We start from the raw sequence: 26,362 nt of genomic DNA on the forward strand, positions 1-26,362 counted from the left end.
AATTAGGTTAAGTTGGCTGATAGAGTTCAAATCTTTTATGTCCTTATTATATTTCTGTCTACTAGTACTGGTTCTACCAGTTATTTAGAAAGGCATATTTACATTTCCAAATATAATTGTGGCTTTAGAGCTATCAGTTTTTGCTTAATGTATTTTGAAGCTATGTCATAAGGTACATAAACATTTAGGATTGTAAAGTCTTTTTAATTGTTTTATTGTTAAAGTTTACTTATTAATATTATTATTATGAAATGACCTGATGTTATCCTTTGCTCTGAAGTCTACTTTTTCTTATAATTAGTGTTAACATAATGTATAATTTTCCATCTATTTAAATATTTGTATCTTTAAAGTGTGTTTCTTGTAAATAGAATTAGTTTGGTCTGGCTTAAAAAAAATCAATTTATAATCAACTTCTAATTGTTGTATTTAGCCCATTTATACTTAATGTCATTATTGATATGGTCATGTTTAAATCTATAGTCTTGCCATCTATTTTCTATCTTACTATCTGTTCTTCAATCTCCTTTTCATCTTTTTCTTCCTGCTTTTTTTTTTTTGGTACGCGGGCCTCTCACTGTTGTGGCCTCTACCATTGCGGAGAACAGGCTCCAGACGTGCAGGCTCAGCGGTCATGGCTCACGGGCCCAGTGGCATGTGGGATTTTCCCGGCCCGGGGCATGAACCCGTGTCTCCTGCATCGGCAGGCGGACTCTCAACGACTGCGCCACCAGGGAAGCCCCTTCCTGCTTTTAAACTAATAAAATATTTACATGTTTCCATTTTATTTCTTTTTTTGGAATTATTATAAACTCTGTTTTGTTATTTTTGTGGATGCTTTAGGTTTTAACACTTACTTAACATACAGTACAAGAACCTTACAACATTAAGACTTATATTGCTCTTCTCTTGGCCTTTATGTTATCATTGCCACATATTTTATACATATGCATGTTGTAAATACCACAATACATTGTTTTACTTTGTTAGTTCCTAAAAGGATTTAAATACTAAGAAAAAAATCATACACATTTATTTGTATAGTCACCATTATCTGGTGCTATTCACTTCAAATACCGGTGTGTATTTATAGTCCATCTCCTGTTGTTTTCTTTTGATTGTATATCTGAAAAGTCATTATATTGCTTTCATTTTTGAGAATTTTTTTTCGGTAGGCATGGAATTCTAAGATGACAGGTCTCTTTTACTTATTATTTTTTAATATTTATTTAGCTGCACCGGGTCTTAGTTGTGTCAGGTAAGATCTTTTACTTGTGGCATGTGGGCTCTTAGTTGCGGCACGTGGGATCTAGCTCCCTGACCAGGGATCAAACCCAGGCCCCCTGCATTGGGAGCGTGGAGTCTTAACCACTGGACCACCAGGGAAGTCCCTCTTTTACTACTTTAAATATGTTGCTCCATTGTCTTCTCACCCTGTTTCTGACAATAAGTTTGCTATAATCCTTAATTCTGTTCCTTTTCTTTTTTAATTTTAAAATTATTAATTAATTTTTGGCTGTGTTGGGTCTTTGTTGCTGCATGCGGGCTTTCTCTAGTTGTGGCGAGTGGGAGCTACTCTTCGTTGTGGTGTGCGGGCTTCTCATTGCGGTGGCTTCTCTTGTTGCGAAGCATGGGCTGTAGGTATGTGGGCTTCAGTAGTGGCAGCACACAGGCTCAGTAGTTGTGGCTCGTGGGCTCTAGAGCACAGGCTTGGTAGTTGTGGTGCACGGGCTTAGTTGCTCCATGCCATGTGGGATCTTCCCAGACCAGGGCTTGAGCCCATGTCCCCTGCACTGGCAGGCGGATTTTTAACCACTGTGCCACCAGGGAAGCCGTGTTCCTTTTTTCTTTTTTTTTACTTTGAATTTAATTACAGTTTATTTTCTTTTTAACATCTTTATTGGAGTATAATTGTTTTACAATGGTTTGTTAGTTTCCACTGTATAACAAAGGGAATCAGCTATACATAAACATATACCCCCATATCTCCTCTCTCTTGCATCTCCCTCCCACCCTCCCTATCCCACCTCTCTTTGTGGACACAAAGCACTGAGTTGATCTCCCTGTGCTACGTGGCTGCTTCCCACTAGCTATCCATTTTACAATTGGTAGTGTAAATATATCCATGCCACTCTCGCAGTTCATCCCAGCTTACCCTTCCTCTTCCCTGTGTCTTCAAGTCCATTCTCTACATCTGCATCTTTATTCCTGTCCTGCCCCTAGGTTCTTCAGAACCTTTTTTTTTTTTTTTTAGATTCCATATACATGTGTTAGTATACAGTATTTGTTTTTCTCTTTCTGACTTACTTCACTCTGTGTGACAGTGAGGTCCATACACCTCACTACAAATAACTCAATTTCGTTTCTTTTTATGGCTGAGTAATATTCCATTGTGCATGCCATATCTTCTTTATCCATTCATCTGTCGATAGACAAAGGTTGCTTCCATGTCCTGGCTATTGTAAATAGAGCTGCAATGAACATTGTGGTACAAGACTATTTCTGAATTATTGTTTTCTCAGGGTATATGCTCAGTAGTGAGATTGCTGGGTTATATGGCAGTTCTATTTTGAGTTTTTAAAGGAACTTCCATACTGTTCTCCAGAGTGGCTGTATCAATTTACATTCCCACCAGCAGTGCAAGAGGGTTCCTTTTTTCCACACCCTTTCCAGCATTTATTGTTTGTAGATTTTTTGATGATGGCCATTCTGACCAGTGTGAGGTTATAACTCACTGTAGTTTTGATTTGCATTTCTCTAATGATTAGTGATGTTGAGCATTCTTTCATGTGTTTGTTGGCAATCTGTATATCTTCTTTGGAGAAATGTCTATTTAGGTCTTCTGCCCATTTTTGGATTGGGTTGTTTGTTTTTTTGATATTGAGCTGCATGAGTTGCTTGAATGTTTTGGAAATTAATCCTTTGTCAGTTGCTTTGTTTGCAAATATTTTCTCTCATTCTGAGGGTTGTCTTTCATCTTGTTTATGCTTTTCTTGGTTGTGCAAAAGCTTTTAAGTTTCATTAGGTCCCATTTGTTCATTTTTGTTTTTATTTCCATTTCTCTAGGAGGTGGGTCAAAAAGGATCGTGCTGTGATGTATGTCATACAGTGTTCTCCCTATGTTTTCCTCTAAGAGTTTTATAGTGTCTGGCCTAATATTTAGGTCTTTAATCCATTTTGAGTTTATTTTTGTGTATGGTATTAGGGAGTGTTCTAATTTCATTCTTTTCCATGTAGCTGTCCAGTTTTCCCAGCACCACTTATTGAAGAGGCTGTCTTTTCTCTGTTGTAATGATCTTGCCTCCTTTCTCAAAGATAAAGTGACTATATGTGCGTGGGTTTATTTCTGGGCTTTCTATCCTGTTCCGCTGATCTATGTTTCTGTTTTTGTGCCAGTGTCATACTGTTTTGTTTACTGTAGCTTTGTAGTATAGTCTGAAGTCCAGGAGCCTGATTCCTCCAGCTGTGTTTTTCTTTATCAAGATAGATTTTGTTATTCGGGGTCTTTTGTGTTTCCGTACAAATTGTGAAATTTTTTGTTCTAGTTCTGTAAAAAATGCCATTGGTAGTCTGATAGGGATTGCATTGAACCTGTAGATGGCTTTGGGTAGCATAGTCATTTACACAATGCTGATTCTTCCAATCCAAGAACATGGTATATCTCTCCATCTGTTTGTATCATCTTTAATTTCTTTCATCAGTGTCTTATAGTTTTCTGTATACAGGTCTTTTGTCTCCTTAGTAGGTTTATTCCTAGGTATTGTTCCTTTTTATATACTGTTTATAATGTGTTTTATTTTTTCATTGCTTTTAAGATTTTCTGTTTTTTTGTGAACAATTTGATTATAATATGCATTGGTTACATTTTCTTCATAATTCTTGGGTTTGGGGTACATTGAGCATTTTGGATTTATGGGCTTTTAATTTTCATCAGACTTTGAAAAAATCTGGAAATTATTTCTTTAAATATTTTTTCTGTTCCTCATCCATTTCTTTTAGGGACTCCAAATACATGTATACTATACCATTTGAAAATTGTCCCAGATCTCTTTAATGCTCTGGTCAGCAGAGTGTCCTTTCTGTTTGTTCATTATTTTGGATAGTTTCTATTGCTGTGTCTTTAAGTTCAATATGCTTTTCTTTTGCCACATATAAGTTTCCATTAATCTCATCCAGTTTATTTTCCATCTCAGACATTGTAGTTTTTATATCTAAAATTTTGATTTGGCTCTTTCTTATAGCTTCTATGTATCTACTTTTTACAAAATTTTCAAAATTTTGAAAATACAGAATACAGTCACAAAAAATGTTTTAAAGTCCTTCTCTGATACTTCTAGCATCTGTGTCAGCTCTGTGTTGGTTTTATTTTTTCCCTCCTAATCATGGGTGTGTTCTTGTGCTTCTTTGCATGTCTCGTTATCTTTGATTGCAATGCCAGACATTGTGAATATTACCTTCTTAAATGCTAGACATTAAAATAATTCTTACAAATATTCTTGAGCTTTGTTCTGGGATGCAATTAAGTTACCAGGAAATAATTTAATCCTTTTGGGTCTTGATTTTAATATTTATTAATCTGAATCAGAACAGCATTTAGTCTAGTTGTAATTATTTTCTACCATTGAAACAAGTCCTTCTAAATACTTAACGCCCCATGAATTTTGAGATTTTTCAGTCTGGCTGGTAGAAACAGGCATTATTCCTAATCCTGTGTAAGTAATGGGAACACTTCCTTCCATTCTTCTCAGATGATTCTTTCTTTATCCTCATGCAGTTTCCTTATATGCATGTTCTGATCTGTACTCTGATGAATGCTTACCCTATGCAAATCTCTGGAGTTCCCTGTATATCTATTTTCTCTCTAGAATTCTATTCTGTGAATTCTGGAAGGCTTGATATCCCTAAACTCTTATTTCCACCCACCTTTTACAGTTCACAAAATTCCACATGAGTTCTCCTTCCTTGAGTTGTGGCCTAGAAACTCTAAGGCAGTAAGCTGATGAAAATGTAGGGCTTAATTTATTTGTTTATCATCTCTCTGGGATCACTGTACTTCATTGTCTGATTTCCAGCACCTTGAAAATGCTGTGTCATACATTTGTCTGAATTATTTTTGTTGTTGTTCCTGTTATTGTTCCAGGAATGAGCATAACTTCAATCACTGTTCCTCTATCTTAGACGGAAAAAGAAGCCAAGTACCATTTTCAAAATAAGAAATATGCAAAGGTGCATAAAACATGGTACAGGAAGAATAGTGTTTGAACTGCTTAAATTAATGTTTATAATCACAGTCCACATTTTGGTCAAAATGTAGTAGTTTCTCACTAGTTGACAGACCTTATTTTCTCAAGTTTGAAACACAGCTATTTCAAACTTCAATTCCTTTAGTTTGAAACAGAAACATTCAAAGGAAATAAATTATTCTATTTGAAAAATGGGATTTGTATGTATGCACTTTAGCAAAACCCCAAATCAAGCATGAGCTTAAAAGAGATAACTGAAAGTTGAAAATTTTCATCTTTCCTCCTTCATATTTCCTCATTTTATTTACCAGAAAATAAGCTTTTCCCAAAGATGGTTCCTTCATATTTCCTCATGTTATTTACCAGAAAATAAGCTTTTCCCAAAGATGGTGCTTCTTAGGAAAATATCAAGTTATTTAGGGCATTCAGGTAGTCTTATATTTTAACCATATATAGGAAGATCTATCAGTACAATAATAGCTGGAATACAATATTACACTGATACAGTCCATCTATCTTAAGCAAAAGAAGGTTAACACTATTCCATACCTTATATCATGTTACAATGTCTAATTAGTAAATATTAATTATAATTTAAAAAATATACAGACAGAAATGGTACAGTATGATATAAAATTTTCAAAGAAAAGCAGAAATGTTCAGCATTTCTATGAAATATTGTCAATATTATATAGCACTGTGTATTAAGATCATAAATTTACTTATTTTATATAAAACTTATTCTCACTGATTTCATTTGAAGTGGGATAGATATTATAAGAATCACATATATAGTGAAAAGTCTTCAAAGTTTAACCTTTAAGCATGTTAAGCTCAATGAAATTCATATAAAACAAAATCCTGCTGTTCTGCTGTTCTTTCCTTTTTTTTGGTCTCCTAGGATCTATTTTAATAAGCTTTCAATATATTGTTTGAAGTTATTGTTGTCTTTCATTAGAAGTAAAAACTTTCTAACTTTCAAATTTATGAACTTTTGCCCAAGCTAATTATTAAAATCTATACAGATATGGAATTTGAAATATTTGTTATCACAAGATATCTATCTACATTTTTAAAAAATTTAAAACAAATTTAGTTACTTCTTCTCTGAATAAAAACAAAGTGCACAAATCTCTTTTTTTCATCCCTATCATTAGCTTTGGGAAAATCTCCTAACTTTGTAGGTCTCAGAGTCTCAATTGTTGAAATAATAATACAGTTTGGTTAACTCACAATGTAGAATACTAACTAGCAATTGGATTTAGACAAAAATGTAAATGAGCATCAGAATTACACTTCACTCTTAAAATTAATTTGTTGCTTATATTAAGATAGTAAATATTACATTTTTGCAGCAAATATTGGCATATTTATTCAGGTCCTTACTATCTACGAGGCACTGTGTTCTACACAGTAGGTATATTAGGGGAAAAGGTAGGAAAAGTCCCTATACTCATGGATTTACAGTTTGTTGGAGAAAATAGCCAATTAATTTGATTATCATTGTGATAAGCCCTGTGAAAGAAATAAAAAGGTGATGTGACAGCAAACAATTCTGGTGGGAAGCTATTTTCGATAGGTGGTCAGAAAATATCTCCTTGAAAAGGGGATATTTAATCCAAGCCCTGCAGGACTATGGAGTCAATCGTGGGACTAATCAAAGGATAACCATTTCAGGCAGATGGGAAATCAAATAAACATTCCTAAGATGTCATAGAATTGAGGTATTCTAGGAACAGAAAAATAACTAATACTTGAAGCATGATAAGCTGAAAGAGGCAGGTTATTTGGAGATAAAGATGAACATGTAGTCAGGAGCCATATCACAGAGGCTCATGTGTGCCATTCTGAGTTTTTTTTTTTTTTATTATCCCATTGCTTCCATTTATTTATTTTTGGCTGCGTTGGGTCTTCGTTGCTGCACGTGGGCTTTCTCTAGTTGCGGTGAGTGAGGGCTACTCTTCGTTGCGGTGCCTGGGCTTCTTATTGCAGTGGCTTCTCTTGTTGCAGAGCATGGTCTCTAGGCACGCAGGCTTCAGTAGTCATGGCACATGGGCTCAGTAGTTGTGGCTCACGGGCTCTAGAGTGCAGGCTCAGTAGTTGTGGTGCACGGGCTTTGTTGTTCCGCGGCATGTGGGATCTTCCCAGACCAGGGATCGAACCTATGTCCCCTGCATTGGCAGGCAGATTTTTAAGCACTGCACCACCAGGGAAGTTCCAAGTAGTTCGGTTTTATATTAAGTGTAATATGTTTTAAGCAGACAGTGACAGAATGAAAACTCATATCCCAAGATACTTATTCCATTTTACCAACCAACAGGGTTAATATCACACTTCTTATGAAAGTCAAAAATACCAGCGAAGGACTTCATTTTTACTTTTTAAATATGTTTGGATTATGGTCCAAAAGGAAGCTCTGAACTCTAAAATACTTGAACAATGACTATGCAAATGGAATTAATAGAACAGTTGTTAAGATGCAGCCAACGTTCAGTAACACTATCATTTCAAGTCTAATTTGCCAGTTGAATATTTATGGATAAGTAGACTCCTTTGGAAAGTTATTTAATTCAATACATTTTTGAATGCATGATATTGTGCTTGGCTCTCTGAGGGACGCTAAAATGAATATGACAGAGTTCTCATCTTAAAGGAATTCAGAGTCCAATGTGAGGAGATAAACTATGAGACTAAACATATTGATAATAATGTATCTGAAAGTCAGAAGACATTTTCTTTTCTCTTTTCCAAGTTATATCTCTGGCACTAATTCATTATACGATCTTGATCAGGAAATGAGATTTGTCCTTAAGCAAACATTTCAGGATAAGCTTCTTTACCAAATGCTAATTTTAAAGTAAATAGAGGATAAGAGATCCCCTCATGATTCAGAGGTCAATATTTGGATTCCGGTTTCAGCTTAAGTGCTTGAGATACATTCTTCTCACAGACTTTTTCTTTGTTGCAATTATTTTCTCCTGAATGAAAATCTTCTTTTGAGGTACCTGAGAAAAATCTCCTCTAATAGCTACATGACATATGTTTTACTACCCCTCCCCTCCAATCAACAGTTTGGAGTAACAAAATGCATGCAATGTAATTCTTATGGCATTACAATTTGTAGTTTGGTGTAGAGTGGATTGAAATAGTTTTGCAAAGTCAAATGCATACTAAATTTACTGCATTAAATAAAAATGTATGCTTCAGAAGATGTAGACAATTAATTAATTAAATGCTAATGTGATTTATTTAAGCAACATATACACACAGATACATTAGTGCACACACATATAATTCTATGTTCACAATCCAGCTAGTGTAACCAGGCAAAGAACAGGCATATGTCTAAAGATTTAAAAAAAAAAAAAGAAATTATTGTATCTGGGGGGTGGGATTAGACTGCATGATTTTTTTTCTTCTCTAAAAATCTCATTAATGTTATAATGTTTTATAACAAAAAATTTTAATGCCTTTTCTCTTCAGAAAGACCATATTAGGCAGTTTCTTTTACTATGAAGTAAAAGAATTTTTACTTGTTTAAACTGAAACAAATTTGTCTTACTGTCTATATATTTTCCATGTTTAAACTGAAACAAATTTGTCTTACTGTCTATATATTTTCCATGTTTAAACTGAAACAAATTTGTCTTACTGTCTATATATTGCATGAATACCCTTAGAACAAAAATGTCCATTGTTACAATTCAAATTTAAAGTGGAGTTTTTAAGATTTTCTAATTGTTCCCAGAAGATGTCTTATCGAAAGGCAAATGTCCAATGGCTGTATCTATAATAGCACTCTATATCTTTCTATAAGTTAAAAATCTGGCAAATGTTTACTAAATTCAATTTTTAGGGATTGCTTCTATTTTATTAAAGTCAAGACACCAAGTTTTAGTCACTAAGGTAATCAGAGTAGTTATTTTGTTGAATCACAAATTTCAGTAAAATAAATTAGTAACATTTACATGTAGCAGTCTCCTGCTTTTCAAAAGAAACTATTACTCCTGAATAGAACAGGAAAAAAGTTCTATACTGTTCTTGCATACATGGTGTGTATTAATGCAGAAATCTAGAAGCTAGTGGTGTATTTAATGGTACATAAATACACAATGAAGAATGCACACACACACATACACACACACACACACACTCTTCAGACTCTTGCTGTCTTTCCTCATTGTATCCGTTAAGCTATAATTTCTCCATTGTTTACATTCAGAATAAATACAAATGCCACTCACTTATTTTTCAGTTACATTAGCTCTTCTTTCTGGCATCAGGAAGATAAAACATTAAGTCTTGGAATAGTATGATTATTCCTACATCATTTTCCACGAGGAATGCCCTTCCCCTTCTTTCCATCTCCCATCTACTCCTTAAAACTCTATTCAAGTATTTTTTCTTTATAAAGGCTTCTTGAACATTCTAGTAAACCCTATTGTTTCTTTTATTCTGATGTATGGCTTGAACCCACAATATTTTGCCTATCATCCAAGATTATTGAGCACCCACTATTGGTGAACCACTAATGCTAAAATAGGAGAAACTAAGACAAATACAAAACAGTACCTGTACAACCAGGAGTTGCATAATCAACTAAACAGTATGCCATTGTATGAAACTCAAGCTCTAGATTTATTTAATGAGCAAATTTTTTATTCAGTGGCTACAACGTGCCAGCTCTGATGTACACACTGTGGATGCTTAATATATAGATAAAACACAATTTCTGTCTTCATGATGATTACAGTCCAGCTTTCGGTCCAGTCCCAGATCCACCATTGAATGACTTTGGGTAAATATCATTTAGCCTCTGTATATCTTATTTTGCCCATTAATGACATCTTCAAAAATTATTGTGAGAATTAAATAAAATAATAAATGTGAAAATAGTGATTCAATTTAAAATGTGAAATAATTTGGCAGGTATTTTTTAAAAATCATTTTTGGTGTTTTACTTCCAATTTTTAACTACCTAAATCCTATTTCTCCAAGAAGACAGAATGCAGAACCTGCGTCACATAGTTCTTGGAAACCACCACAGTGCTTTGAGCCATTATAGTTGGATAGTAGTTTGTCGGACAAGTATTGTTGAATCTAATGTGCTTTATCAAAATACAGGAAGATAAACATTTCTCTCTAACTTCCTCCATAACCATTTGAAGAATCACCGATAATAAGGCTCAGTAGGAAAGACCAAAACAATTTTTCTTTTTTATGCATTTTACAAAACCCATAAATTTTACACAAAATAACCAGAAATATTCAAGTGATAGAGGACTAGTTAGTCCCAACAGACATATTAATACTGTGATGATAATGACTATAGTTTACACCAGGCACTCATCCCTGGTCTATGGCAGGCAAATCTGATATAGATACTATGAAAACTCAAGAAATCTTTATATGATGGCCCATCAGCAGCCAGCAAAGCAATTACGAAACATCTTTGGCTTTTGGTTTGTTCTAATATTCAGTAGAGGGTCTGTATAAAAAGATTGTGTCACATAATTACTTCCCCTTGTAGAAGAAAGATAAGATAATTTATCATTTAATCTAACCCAGATTATCAATACATTCTTTTCCATTATTTGCTTAATAGAAACTCAGCTAAAATTAGTTAGAACTAATATGCATTTTGTGGAAAGGAGAAGCAATTTATATGCATCTTCTGTTGATTGTTCAAAATGATTAAATACTCTCCAAAAATAAAGTTTATTGGTAATTGACCAGGGACTCTAAACACTTCCATGCAAATCATTTGATTTCCCTAAGTCACATTCTTCTTGTGAACCATATTCTAGATTCAGCAGGGCTTAATATGTATTACAGGCAGAGCAAACAAAATAGCTATACTTTTGTTCTAATCTTGATTCCTTTTCTGTACCCTCCTTTTTAATTCCTGTAAATTTTCTGTCCTTGTTAATTATAAAGGCACTCATGGTCAAGGTCTTTAACATATTTCATGATGTGCTTGAGAGTTTGGCTAAGTGTATTTCTTGTTCACTCATTTATTGACCAAATATTTGCCAAGTCCTTAATACGTTCCAAGCACTGTGTTAGGCACTAATGATAGAGCACTGGACAAGATGGATTGAGTCTTAGCACCCATGGAACTTACATTCCAGACAAAGAAAGTAAACATGCAAATAATAAAGGACAATATGATTTTAGGTAACAATAATGCTAGGGGAAAAGCAGGATAGTGGGTTAGTCAGTGATTTTGGTTGTGAGGGACTGCTACAGCTAGTATGTTCAGGAAAGTTCTCATTGAAAGGCTGACAATAAAGTGAGAATACAAATGAGTAAGGAGCTATAAAAATCCCTTAGAACTTTCACAAAAGCTAACTCAAAAGGAATTACAGACCTAAATGTAAAATGAAAAAGTGTAAGACTTCTAGAATATAATATCGGCGAATATCTAGGTAACCTTGGGTTTGGTGTTTATTTTTAATAGATATAATAGTAAAAGCACTATCCATGAAAAAAAAAGTTGATACGTTGGGCTCCATTGAAATGAAAGACTACTGCTCTGTGAATGACATTTTAAGAGGATAAAAAGTAAGCCGAAGACTGTGAGAAAATATTAGCAAAACACATATCAGATAAAGGACTTGTATCCAAAATATATGAAGTCCAAAAACTCAACAGTAAAAACACAAAGAACCCAATTAAAAATGGGCATAAGATCTGCACAGACCAAAGAAGTTATACAGATGGCAAATAAGTATATGAAAAGATGCTCAACATTATACGTCATTAGGGAGTTGCAAACTAAAACAATGAAATACTGTTATACACCTATTAGAATGGTTAAAATCCATGACACTGACAATAGCTAGTGCTGATGAGGATGTGGAGCAACAGGAACTCTTATTCATTGCTGGTGGGAATGCAAATTGGTATGGGCACTTTAGAAGATATTTTGGCAGTTTCTTACAAAGTTAAACTTCTCTTACCATATGATCCAGAAGTTGTACTCCTTGGTATTTACTCACAGGATTTGAAAACTCATGTCTATACAAAATCCTGCACACAGAGTTTTATAGCAGCTTTTTTCATAATTGCCAAAACAAGGAAGCAAACCACGATGTTGTTTAGTAGGTAAAGAGGTAAACAAACTATGGTACACCCAAAGAAATCTTATTCAGAAATAAAAGTAAATGAGCTATCAAGTAATAGAAAGATAACGGAGGAAACTTAAATGCCTATTACTAAGAGAGAAGCTAGTCTGTAAAGCCCACATAATATTTGATTTCAACTACATGACAATATAGAAACGTCAAAACTATGGAGATAGTCAAAAGATCAGCAGTTGTCAAGGGTTTGGGAAGAGGGAGGAATAAATAGGTAGGACATGGGAATTTTAGAGCAATGAAACTATTCTATGTGATACTGTAACAATAGAAAACAAAAGCACATACACAAGTTGAACGTGTGTATAGAACAAAGAGTGAACCCTAATGCAAACTATGGACTTCAGCTAATAATAATGCATCGATATCTGTTTATTAATTATAACAAAGGTACTATAAGGTGTTAATAATAGGGAAAACTGTGTAAAGGAGTGTGGAAGCTTGGGGGAATAGTGGAGGGAGAGTATGTGTGTACTCTCTGCCCATTTTTAAAATAAACCTAAAACTGTTCTAAAAATAAAGTCTATTAATTAAAAAGAAGAGTCATTGCAAGATTCATGGGCAAGGGCAGGGCATCCTAGGCAAAATGATTAGCAAACACAGAAGAAATATACTTGGCGTGTGAAACCAGTGTATCTGGACTGCAGAGAGAGGAGTGGATGGAGATGAGGCCCATAAAGGAAATGCTGTCACAAAAGTTGTCAGAGGTGATGGGGATGCTTTTAATTCATTTGAGATGCAATGGGAAACCATTTTGGGGTTTTGATTTGAGATATTTGATTTGATTTCCCCAAAATCCAGTTGGCTATTAGGAGAAGCATGGATTTCAGGAATATGGGTGAGAGTACAGTTAGGGAGAGGTTTCAAGCAGAAAACACAATCAGGAGGTGGTTTTCACAGTCCAGACAGCCATGTACTTTCTGTAGTTTAAATGTTTTGCAACTCAGTTTCTTGTTCCTAATTCTGATAGAGGCCACTTTGTGCTTAATTTTAAGTATAGATTCAAAAGTGTTGATAAATTCTTCATAGACCTGATTCTATAACTACTTTAATTATTCCAAGGATGCCAGTGAACTAAATATTCCCCAAGAGCTTGCAAGTAGAAATAAAATATGTTAAAATACAATTCTTTATAAAATGGCCAATTCTGGAAGATGTAGGCACAAATGTCTGTGTTATTGTGCTCTGTTTTAACTGAACACTGCTTATTTTAACATGCCTTTCTGCTTGCATTATAAAAGTTAAAAATCATCTGGAGAAGTAATCCTGAGGGAATTTAGCTCAAAATTCCCAAATGAACTCTCTTTCCCGGCAAGTGCTGAGGAGTTGTCCATATGCTGATGTTAAGCCTGAAAGATCTTGGATTGGCCTTGGTTTGTAGCTGTGCAGCTGTAACGCAATCTGATCTATTCCATAGCTGCTAATGACTCAACACCTGAGACCTGGAAGTATAACAGCCAAGATTATTTTGCAATGTGATGCAAGAAGAAAACAGCCACTTTGACATGACATAGTGTTAAGATTTTGGTTAATTTAACAAGACTCTTTCAAAATTTCATCACCCTAAGAAAAAATTAAATGAACAGTTTGTATATAGCACAGGGGCCACGAAAAGTTTATTTCAGTCTGTGGTGGCAGTTGTTTCTTGGTCACTGAAACAGGAATATACTATTGTTAAGATAATAATAAAAGACAGATTACTACTGTTTTTAAAAGTACTTGAAATGTTTCAAAAAAATTAACAAATGCATATCAAGCTGAAATCAATTATATTATAAAAGGTAAATTAAGAGACTTTCCAAATATGGCAACTTTTAAACATGGAAATTCATTCAAAAAACTGACTCCAAAAGTTTTAGTTTACCTATCCTCATTTCTAAAATTCCCCTTTTGCTTCCTAGAACATTATATTTTCTCATGGTAAGGACAGTTCAGAGAAGTATTTCTTGCATAGAATACATAGTATACCGGAATAAATAAAGGCATATTTTAAAAACAAAGTAGTTGGAAATAAGGAAAATTACAGAAGGATAAAAATGATAAATTCATTAGGTGATCTAATGGATATTTCATATATCTAATGTCTAATATTTATACATTAATATATAGTATCTAAGAAAGAGTAAAATAAAACTCTTTGGAAGTTTTCCTTTATTCACGATGAAAAGAAAACAATCTCCTACTTATAGAGATGCGTGCCCCATAATTCAGCATTATGTCTTGGATTAGACAAAGAGCCTATGTCTAAAAAACAAGTTGTCAATGTTTTTTGGTTGATATTTGCATCAAAGTTGCATAGATGTCTCTCATGAAACAAGTTATTTGGCAAAACTTTTATAAATAAGGTAAATAAAATATAATCTATTAAGCTCGATTGTAATTATATATACATGTACATATATATTTATATACTGATTTTTATTTTCAAGTTGTGAGAAAAAAGTTATTTAATGAACACCTAAATGAAAAATCAGTTCTGTACAATATTCAGATTATTACTTTTATTTGAATATCAAAAATAATACATAACCACCAAATATATGTGGTAAGATAGTATTTCCAAAGTATTAACTGATGTTCTCTACCTTCCCACCTCCAATTCCTATCCACCTTACAATCTTATTCCCTTTGAGCTAGATTGTGATTCTCCCATTAGTCCAAGGACTAAATAATTTTCTCTGTACTTTGATATCTGTAAGTCTTCTAGAATGTGGAAATAACCCCTGGGAAAAGGACTGCAAAGATGCTGAATGACTGAAATTAACTTCCCTACCTGGTGGCAGAAGCTTATAATGGAAACTAAGTAGATTTTAGAAAAATTTTCAAAAGTACCTTCCTCTGTTCTTGGGGTAATGGGCTGAGATTTTGTCTACATCTTGTATCGATATAAAAGACAACACTGCCCAACAATCAGAACGAAATCTTCATCATAAATATTTATTAGTGTATTTTAGTCACTAAATCACAATAGTTTAATTCTCTGCTAAGTAAATTTATTTTAGTCCTTTGCCTTCAAACATTAAAAATTATGTAGTCTTGGTAATATGGCACAATTCTTCACCAAAGGGATTTTAAAATTATATTTTGTCCCTGAACTTTCATAATAGAAAGTTTAGGTCAAAATAAGAACTGCTTTAGACACACTCTCCGGCTTTTTATGTAGATAATTCATCTGGAAAATTCAGAAGTTCACTTAGAAAATAAATCCAAACATACATTCTGGGATATCTGATTTGGGATTTCTCCTATCAAAACAATAAATGTAGATAACACACACACACACACACACACACACACACACACAATTACTCAAAGGCACTGAGGAGTGAAATAAATAAATAAATAAACAGGCAGATAGACAGTGAAGGAGAGTGAATACTGAGAAGAAGGACATGGCTCAGGATATGTTAACCATTTCTTTACTTTCAGCAAGAAGGAGGCCCCAGTCTGCAAGATAGCGATTAAAACACTAATACAAAAACCTGCAGTACTATCAAAGAACCAAAGGACAGAATTTGGGTCAAATATATCTAGTTAAATTGTGTGTGTGTGTGGGGGGGGTGCGTGTGCACACGTGCACGCAGCCAGGAAAGAAGAGAGCCAGAAAGTGGAAGACCTCATATATGTATACAAACTCCACTCAAATACCTGGTTGACCCCTAAATCAGGCATGCAGAAGGCTGACTCCAAGCAACTCAGCTACAATTAAAACAACTGAACTGAGATTTGAGTTGTTCGCCACTTTTAGGGGAGACAGACTTTGTAGTTTGAGTTCATCCAATAAAATTCATTTTAAAACAAAAGCAATCAACACTCTTGAGGAAAACAAAACCAAACCAAACAGAATTTAGAGTATCTACAACCTATTGTTAAGCAAATCCAAAATCCAAACCAAAATAACTCAACATACAGAGAAAAGGAAACAAGTGACCCAATCTTAACAAAAAATAAACATCAATAGACTACAATCTCAAGATGATCCAGGTGCTGGAATTGGGAAAGGAGTTTAAAATAGCTATAATAATTATGCACAAAGGCATAAAAGAAAATATACCCACAAAGAATACAAAAAATTAAATCTCAGAAGAGAAGCTATTAAAATAAGACCAGATCACAATTGTATAATAGAAAAATACAATATCTGAAATGTAAAATTCACTAGATAGAATTAATAGCAGAATACAGATGACTGAAGTAAGAGAAGACTGAAGAAAGGAAGATCACAGAAGATAGACTAATATAAATAATCTAGATTGAAGAACGGAAACTAAAAAGATTGAAAAATAATAAACAGTGTCTCAGGAACTTGTGGTATGCTAACAAATTTTACAACATAGATGAAACCGGTAAATTCCTTGATTAAAGAACTTACAAAAGTTGACACGAAATGGATCATAAAATCTGAGTAGCTCTACATCTATTGCATATACATTGTTATCAAAAACATTCTCACAAGGAAAACTACTGGCCCTTATGGTTTCAGTACTGAATTCTATTAAACATTTAAGAAAGAAATAACATCAATTCTACAAATCCTTTTATCAAACAGAGGAAGAGAGAACACTCCCCAACTGGTTTTATGAAGGCAACACAACTACAATACAGAATTCACAAAACATGAAACTATAGATTAATGTCTCTCACATCCTTTGAGAATATTATTAAAATTATCCTGTACTATATATAAAAATAATGATGCATCATGATTATGTTTTCTTCCTTGTTTGTCTTTTACAAATTCAGAATTAACATTTAAAAATCAAACATTGTCATTCACCACATTAAGAAACTAAATGAGAAAAATCATGATAATTTCAATGGATAGAGAAAAGTATTTGACAAAATTCAACACTATTCCTGATACAAACTGGAGCATTTATTAAAACACTAGAAGTAACATCATATTTCATGGTGAAATACTGAATATTTTAACTTAATATTAGGAACAAAGAAATTCAAATCATTTCTATTTAATATTTTACTGGAATTCTTACCCAGTACAATAAAGAAAATTCTATTTGAAGATGCCATGATTGTTTATGTAGAAGATCCCAAGAATTCTACAAAACAACCATTACAACTAAAAAGTGCAATTACTAATGTCACAGGATATAAGCTAAATGTACAAAAATTAATCATATTTTTCTATACTAGCAGCAAACAGTTGGAAAATAAAACTAAGAAAAAATTTTATTTATAAAAGCATGAAAGTATATAGTAGACATAAGAATACATTTAAAATAATAAGTATTAGACCTCTATGCTGAAAACTACAAAATTGCTGCGAAAAATTAGAGATCACATAAATTGTGAGATATATCATGTTTGTGGATTGCAAGATACAATATAGTTAAGATGTCAATTACTCCCAAATTAATCTATAGACTCAATACAATAGCAATCAGTTACCTCAAACTATTTTGGTAGAAATTGATGAGATGACTCTGAAATTTATATAGAACTGTAAAGAAATTGGAATATTCATAACAATCTTGAAAAGAAGAACAACTCTCGAGCACGTTTACTACGGACTTCAAGGTCACTAATGCTAGATTAATGAACACACAGTATAGTACTGACATAAGAATTGACAAGTAGATCAATGTAACAAAATAGGGAGGCAAGAAATAGGCCCACAATCTTACAGATATTTCATTTTTGATAAAAGCACCAAAGAACACCAACGGGGAAAAGAAAGATTTTTAACATACGGCACTGGAATTAGATAACAAACAGCAAAAAAAAAAAAAAAAAAAAAAAAATCCTTCACCCAAATTCACATTATACTGAACAATTAATTTGAGATGGATTCTAGATTTTTACCATAAAATCTTTATACCATAGCTATAAAGTGTTTAGAAGAAAGTGTTTAGGAAAAAGCAAAGGAGAATACCTTTGCAAACTTCTGGAATTTAACAGATGGTTTTAGGACAGGTGATAGAAAGCACTAACCATAAAAGAAAGAAAATGGTAATTTAGACATCAAGAGCAAAACTTCAACTCACCAAAATATATTGTTTAGAAAATAAATGAGTAAGACATAAGATGGAAGAAAATATTTCCAAAGCATATATCTGGCAAATGACTGATATCCAGGATATATAGTGGAATTCTACAGTTCGGTGATAAAAAAAATCAAACAATCCAGTCAAAAATGGGTAAAATAATTGGATAATACTTCACCAAAGAAAACATACAAGTGCCAATAAGAACATGGAAGGATGCTCAACATAATTAGACATCAGGGGAGTGCAAACTAAAACTATTAGATACTAACATTCATCCTCTAGAATTGCTAAATTTAAAAAGATTCACAACACCAAATGATGGTGAGGATGTATAGTAACTGCAGTTTCACAGTTTACTAACAGGAGTGTAAAATTATACCATCACTATGGAAAGAGTCTGGGTTTTTAAAAACTATATCAGCTCTATAATTTAGACATTTCATTTCTTAGTACTTAAGCACAAGAAGTGAAAACACATCCCAAAGAGACTAGGTACAAGAATGTTCACAGTAGCTTTATTCATAATAGCAAAAACTAAAATGAGCCTATGTCCGCCAGTAGGGAAATTGGTAAATAAAGTGATAAATTCATACCACAGACGTTACTATTCAGAAATAAAAAACAATGGACTACTGATACACATAGATGATTTCCATAAACATTATGCTGAATGAAGGAAACCTTACATGAACGATTCCATTTATTTGCAGTTCTACAACAGTCAAAAACTAGTCTGTACTCTACTACCCAAAGCAATCTACAGATTCAATGCAATCCCTATCAAACTACCACAGGCATTTTTCACAGAACTAGAACAAAAAATTTCACAATTTGTATGGAAACACAAAAGACCCCGAATAACCAAAGCAATCTTGAGAACAAAAAGCGGAGCTGGAGGAATCAGGCTCCCTGACTTCAAACTATACTACAAAGCTACAGTAATCAAGACAGTATGGTACTGGCACAAAAACAGAAAGATAGATCAATGGAATACGATAGAAAGCCCAGAGATAAACCCACGCACATATGGTCACCTTATCTTTGATAAAGGAGGCAGGAATGTACAGTGGAGAAAGGACAGCCTCTTCAATAAGTGGTGCTGGGAAAACTGGACAGGTACATGTAAAAGTATGAGATTAGAACACTCCCTAACACCATACACAAAATAAGCTCAAAATGGATTAAAGACCTAAATGTAAGGACAGAAACTATCAAACTCTTAGAGGAAAACATAGGCAGAACACTCTATGACATAAATCACAGCAAGATCCTTTTTGACCCACCTCCTAGAGAAATGGAAATAAAAACAAAAATAAACAAATGGGACCTAATGAAACTTCAAAGCTTTTGCACAGCAAAGGAAACCATAAACAAGACCAAAAGACAACCCTCAGAATGGGAGAAAATATTTGCAGATGAAGCAACTGACAAAAGATTAATCTCCAAAATTTATAAGCAGCTCATGCAGCTCAATAACAAAAAAACAAACAACCCAATCGATAAATGGGCAGAAGACCTAAATAGACATTTCTCCAAAGAAGATATACAGACTGCCAACAAACACATGAAAGAATGCTCAACTTCATTAATCATTAGAGAAATGCAAATCAAAACTACAATGAGATATCATCTCACACCAGTCAGAATGGCCATCATCAAAAAATCTAGAAACAATAAATGCTGGAGAGGGTGTGGAGAAAAGGGGACACTCTTGCACTGCTGGTGGGAATGTGAATTGGTACAGCCACTATGGAGAAAAGAATGGAGGTTCCTTAAAAAACTACAAATAGAACTACCGTATTACCCAGCAATCCCACTACTGGGCATATACCTTGAGAAAACCATAATTCAAAAAGGGTCATGTACCAAAATGTTCATTGCAGCTCTATTTACAATAGCCAGGACATGGAAACAACCTAAGTGTCCATCAACAGATGAATGGATAAAGAAGATGTGGCACATATATACAATGGAATGTTACTCAGCCATAAAAAGAAACAAAATTCAGTTATTTGTAGCGAGGTGGACAGACTCTAGTCTGTCATAGAGAGTGAAGTAATTCAGAAAGAGAAAGACAAATACCGTATGCTAACACATATATATGGAATCTAAGAAAACAAATATCATGAAGAACCTAGGGGTAAGACAGGAATAAAGACACAGACCTACTAGAGAATGGACTTGAGGACATGGGGAGGGGGAAGGGTAAGCTGTGACAAAGTGAGAGAGTGGCATGGACATATACACTGCCAAACGTAAAATAGATAGCTAGTGGGAAGCAGCCGCATAGCACAGGGAGATCAACTCGGTGCTTTGTGACCACCTAGAGGGGTGGGATAGGGAGGATGGGAGGGATGGAGACACAAGAGGGAAGAGATATGGGAACATATGTATATGTAGAACTGATTCACTTTGTTATAAAGCAGAAACTAACACACCATTGTAAAGCAATTATACTCCAATGAAGATGTAAACAAAACAAAACAAAACAAAAACTAGTCTGTGGTTTAAAAATTCCTGGGCAGTGGTTGCTCCTGAGGGATGTAGGTGGAGATTAAGTGAGAAGGAGCATGAGATAACAATTTTCTGGGATAATAACATTCCATATCTGATAGAGGTTTGAGTTGCATTGCTTTATGTATATATTGGAAGTCAGCAAATAGTACACTTAAGATTTGTGCAAAACTGAACTCTAGTTAAAAAAAAAAAATATATATATATATGCAGGTTGAAGTATTTGGAATAACTGTAATAATATCTGCAATGTAATTTTAACTGCATCAGAAAACAAGATGCACTAATATAAGGATAGCGAGGATACATAGATGGATAAATTAAATACAGTAAAATGTTAATTGTGGAATGAATGTTGTGGATATATGGGTATTCATGATTAAAATGGTTAAGCATTTCTCCACGTTAGAAAAACACTGGGTCCAGACTGATTCCCTTGCTATTGAGAACAAGAGAATAAGAGAATGTCTTCAAGCCACAAAATGTGTTCTCTATGGAAAGAGCTAGTTATATTTCCAAAAGAAGGAAGTGGGTGTGCTGGAGAGACAAGGACGCCAGATAGTCACTGATCATATTGATAATGCTTCACTGATGATTTATTTCACACTAGTAACTTTCATATAATAACATACTGCATCATGTTAAAGCAACAAACATAATAATCATTGGTAATGGAAGAATATATTATGTGTATTAAAATGCATTTTCCTCCCATTTTATAAATGCAGGAGGTTAAATGATTATCTTCTAGGCTAACAAGTGTCAAAACCTGCCCTGAACTCAGGATTTTGACTGAAAATCTAGGGTTCTTTGTACCATCAACCTACACCACATTTTGGAAATAGATGTCATCTAATTACAAAGAATTTAATTTTTTAGTAGACTTTGCCTATAAAATGGGAAATATATTCTTCTGATAATATTTTTATGACCTGAGCATAATAAAATTTTACTTACACAGTGGAAATCTTTTCAAATCACCCACGTAAAAGAAAGATAATCATATTTAAAACACCAAATCAACTCATTTAAGATTATTATTATTTGGATGTAATTAATAAGAATTTAAAGGGAAACAATAAGTTAACTAAAGGCATTATGCTACTTTATCAGTGTTTTACTACAAAAAGTTTTGCAGGCAGAAATAAACATCTCTTTGGCTACTTAGACTCTACTTTTTAGCAATTTGTGCTTTCAGGTATGAACAGTTTAACCTTGAATTGAAAAACAGATTCAAACAGATACTAGAATACATCTGAAGCAATGAATCAAAGCAAGCGAGAACATTACAGGAGTACCTTTGTTGCACACGGAGTGAGCCCATGGGATGACACTCTTCTTGAAATATATAAATGAGGAAACCACAAAATTCAGTAATGTGCATTCTCAGCCATAACACATGAATTTTACTGATTAATAATTTTGTAACTTAATTTTTACATATGTATAGTTTTGACACAGTGAACTGTAACCACATAATGTTAATCAATAATGTTTATCGATAGTACTTAGTCATTATGGTTGCTTAATATTTTCAGAATAAGTTCATTTTTATAACATAGAAATAAAGGTGAAAATAAAAGAACTCGAATTTATTTTAGCCTTTGTTCCCCTTTGCTTATTATTACTTAAAAAAATTTTGAAATTGACTACGTCTCTAGCTTTTCAGTGACTTTTTTTCTTTTTCTCTATACATAGTAGTCCTAAATTTGCTTAAGCCTCAAAGCATGAGAAAGTGTGTGTGTGTGTGTGTGTGCGCGTGCACACGCACGTATGTGTGTATCAAAATATACTCACCCACGTCCTGACTTGGAAAGTATTTATTCACAGTATAATAATCTGCACTGTAACTTGACATATGAATGTGCATTTAAAACAAAACATGCTCTAAGTAAAGGATAAGGGGACATTTAAAAGTTTCTATCAAACTGTACTCAATTGATATGCTAAAATAATAGTGCTTTATGTACCACCAAAAGAAAAAATATTTTTTTAATGGTAATGGTAGTTTGAAGCCAAACTTCTATCTTTTTAATATGATATTAGTATATTTTTCCAACCTAATAAATGGGGCAAATCATCGAAATGATGAATCAAAATCTGAGAGAATCATGCAACCTATTTGAGAGAAAACATGGCAAAAACCCCTTTGGCTTAAACTCTGCTTTTATTTTTTTTTTTTTTTTTTTTTTGCGGTACACGGACCTCTCACTGCTGTGGCCTCTCCCGTTGCGGAGCACAGGCTCCGGACGCGCAGGCTCAGCGGCCATGGCTCACGGGCCCAGCCGCTCCGCGGCATGTGGGATCTTCCCGGACCGGGGCACGAACCTGTGTCCCCTGCACCGGCAGGCGGACTTTCAATCACTGCGCCACCAGGGAAGCCCTGCTTCTCTTTTGAAACTTTAATATTTGTCCATTTATATATTTCTTTCCAAAGGAGCTTTATATCTCTATTATATTGCAAACTTAAATGGCATCGTTTTCTAATTTACAAAAGGTTAGTGAATTAATAACAATAAGATAGCTTTTAACTTGTTTTCTTCCTTTCACTGATATTAAAACGCTAAATTTATTCCAGTGTGATTAAGATTAAGAAACAGTAATTAACTAGAGAATTTGTGAACCCGTTCATCTATATTCTATTCTCAGTAAATATTTAACATAAAATACATTAAAAATGAAATTTATATTTGCTTTACTGCAAATCAAACTTGATCTCTGTTAGTACTGGCCTTAGACTTACAAGGTGGCATATTTTTTCTTCAGTAGTTTCAGATTCCTAGTTATCTACAATATTCCCCCTCTGAATGGTTTCTATTGATACACTTTTCCCCATTGAAGAAACTCATTTCTTTTTAACTTTTTCTGAAATTAATTTGCCCAAAACATATTCAACCCTTTTACATAAAATGATAAATAGCTATCAATGAATGTGGCAGAGATAGCACTTACCAAATATCCATGTGAGCACCTACTTCTACAGGCTTCCTTGTACTTGGTTGTGGACATGTGAATAATTCTTGTCAATGACAGTATGAGTGAAAGTGATATATGGTTGCTAGTCTAAGGTGCTCAAGAGAGGATGTGAGTTTTCCTGACCCTGACTTCTCCTAACCTTGTACCTGGAAGCAAACTTCAAGATGACTAAGTTGCAAAATGAATGTAGGTTGAATTGTTGAATCGTCACTGGAGGAATGCTACCAAAGAGTTAACTAATACATATCAAACTTTTCATGAGTGAAAAATAAACTTTCATTGGTCCTAACTACTGAAATTAGGGTTTAGTTGTTACTGTCACATAGCTAGTCTTCTTATAACTCATACAGTACCTAAAGCTACTTGTCCCAAAAGAGTAAGTATTTAGGAAACCCTAAGTCATAAACAATATTATAAACAATATTTATGATAATTTAATCTTTTAACCAGACTTCTTAGTCCTACTACTACTAGACATTACTCATATACTTCATGTGTGTCAGTTTAAAATTATAAAAAATGTTTAAGTGCTTTTCTCATTATTTTAATTTTCCTGCTAACTATAATGCAAACTATAATGTGATTTAACTTTTCATCATGTTATTTCAATGGTTTTAGTCTTACTTTTTCATATAAACTTTTTTCAGTAATTAATTGAATTTATTGACATGTTATTAATTTCTACATGTACTGTTGTTTCTGATATCTTATTCTTTTCCTTTTTCTTCTTCTTTCTTTTAGTGTATTATCTGTGGGTGGTAAACAATTCTAACTTTTATGCTGAAAAACATCTTTAATTTCTTCTCACTATTGAATAAAAATATATTTCTATTTTTATAAAAATCTAGGTTACAGTTTTTTCATCATCACTTGCAAAATAATTCTGCAGTGTCCTGGCCTTTATTTGATACTTCATTGAGGATAATCAGTCTGAATTTTCTCCCTGATAACTTTTAGGTTTTTTCTTTTTATTATTCAAGTTCTTCAGTTTTACACAGCGTGCCTAAGTGTAAATTTATATTTCTTTGCCTTCAGAGGACCCTGTCAATCTGTGGTCTCATATTTTTTTTCAGCTCTGGAAATTCTTACCTATCATTTCTTCAAATATCGTTTGTCTGCCACATAGGACTATTTATTGTTCTTCAAAACTTTTACCTTTTGTGATTCTGTGTTTTGGGAACAATTTTCTCCCAGATTTTTGCAAGGCTTACATCATCAAGTTGCTCCACTCTCTCCAAAAATTTCACTGTATCAGAAAATCCTTCCCTGACCATCTTATCCCAAATCTTACTCTCGTCTCTATCACTTTCTTATCCTATTATTTTCTTCATCATATTAATTACTTCTACATCTTATATACTTATTTGTTCATTTATTACCTTATCCTCCTAAAATTTAAATCCAGTGAGGATTTTTTTGGTCTGCTTTATCATTGTCCAATAAAGTGCTTAGAATAGTGCCTGGCACATAGTAGGTACTCAATAAATATTTTCCAAGTCAATGAAACTTCAACTTCTTAGTTCTGTCACTGTTGATGTATATTGTACCTCTCAATATTTTTATATCTTCTTATCTTTTTTGCTGTGCCCTGGATGAATTCCTCAATACCATCTTTATAAAAAAATTTTAATGACTATAAATTTCATGTCTATGATTTCTTATTGATCTTTCTTTAGTATCAGCTGTTCTTGTTTCTTATCTGTATGTTTTTGTTGCTTGTTTTCCATATTATTTTTTTCCAAATATTCTGGAATTGTGGATTTTAGATTCATTTTTAAAGTGATCTCCTACTCACCCTTTCTCTTTTTCTCATCTGTCGATCTTTCCCATTCTAGTTGTTTTTCAGTTTCTTTCCCATTCTAGTTGTTTTTCAGTTGCCTGGTCCTTTGAGTCCTCTGTTCAAAACTAGGTCTTTAAATGTCATTTTGGAACTCTTGTCCTGAGATGATATTGAATCTTTCACAGGTGCTCTCTTATTTCAGTTCTGGTTTGTTAAAATGTGTTTGTCTTCCCAGAACCGTAGTCCGGTGCTTGCTATAGAGCTATAGCCTGCACACAGTGGCCTGACATTAGTTGAAGTAGTAGTGTTTCAAACTATAAACTTATTGTATGTTCTTGACCAAAGTGTAATGACTATATATTCTGTGTGATTAATTTTTAACATCCCACTACAATTAATCATTGTTTCTTATAGGCTTTTATTCAGTTATTAAATATTTATTGCACATCTATTATCAGGAAGATATTTGGTAAGCATGAAGAATCCATTCATAAATACGACCGTTATATCCTTCAAGAGACAATTAATGTATGAGAAAGCCACATCAATGCAATATATTAAAAACAGAAAATAAAACATAAACTAATAGATCTTAGAAAACTCTAACTTTTCTTTTCCATGATGGAATAGATTATCTAAAGCAGGCTTAATATATGACTCCTCTGAGATACATGATAAAATTCTTAACAGAGATTTCACTGA

At 33.5% G+C, this 26,362-nt stretch overlaps 1 protein-coding gene across 2 annotated transcripts in view; it reads right to left on the bottom strand.

The window, feature by feature from the left end:
- The window catches only part of SPAG16 (sperm associated antigen 16), an 879,748-nt gene that overhangs the window by 107,531 nt on the left and 745,855 nt on the right, over positions 1-26,362 (bottom strand). The window lies entirely within an intron of this gene.

The sequence above is a fragment of the Phocoena sinus genome, chromosome 7, assembly GCF_008692025.1.
Source record: "Phocoena sinus isolate mPhoSin1 chromosome 7, mPhoSin1.pri, whole genome shotgun sequence".
Lineage (NCBI taxonomy): Eukaryota > Metazoa > Chordata > Mammalia > Artiodactyla > Phocoenidae > Phocoena > Phocoena sinus.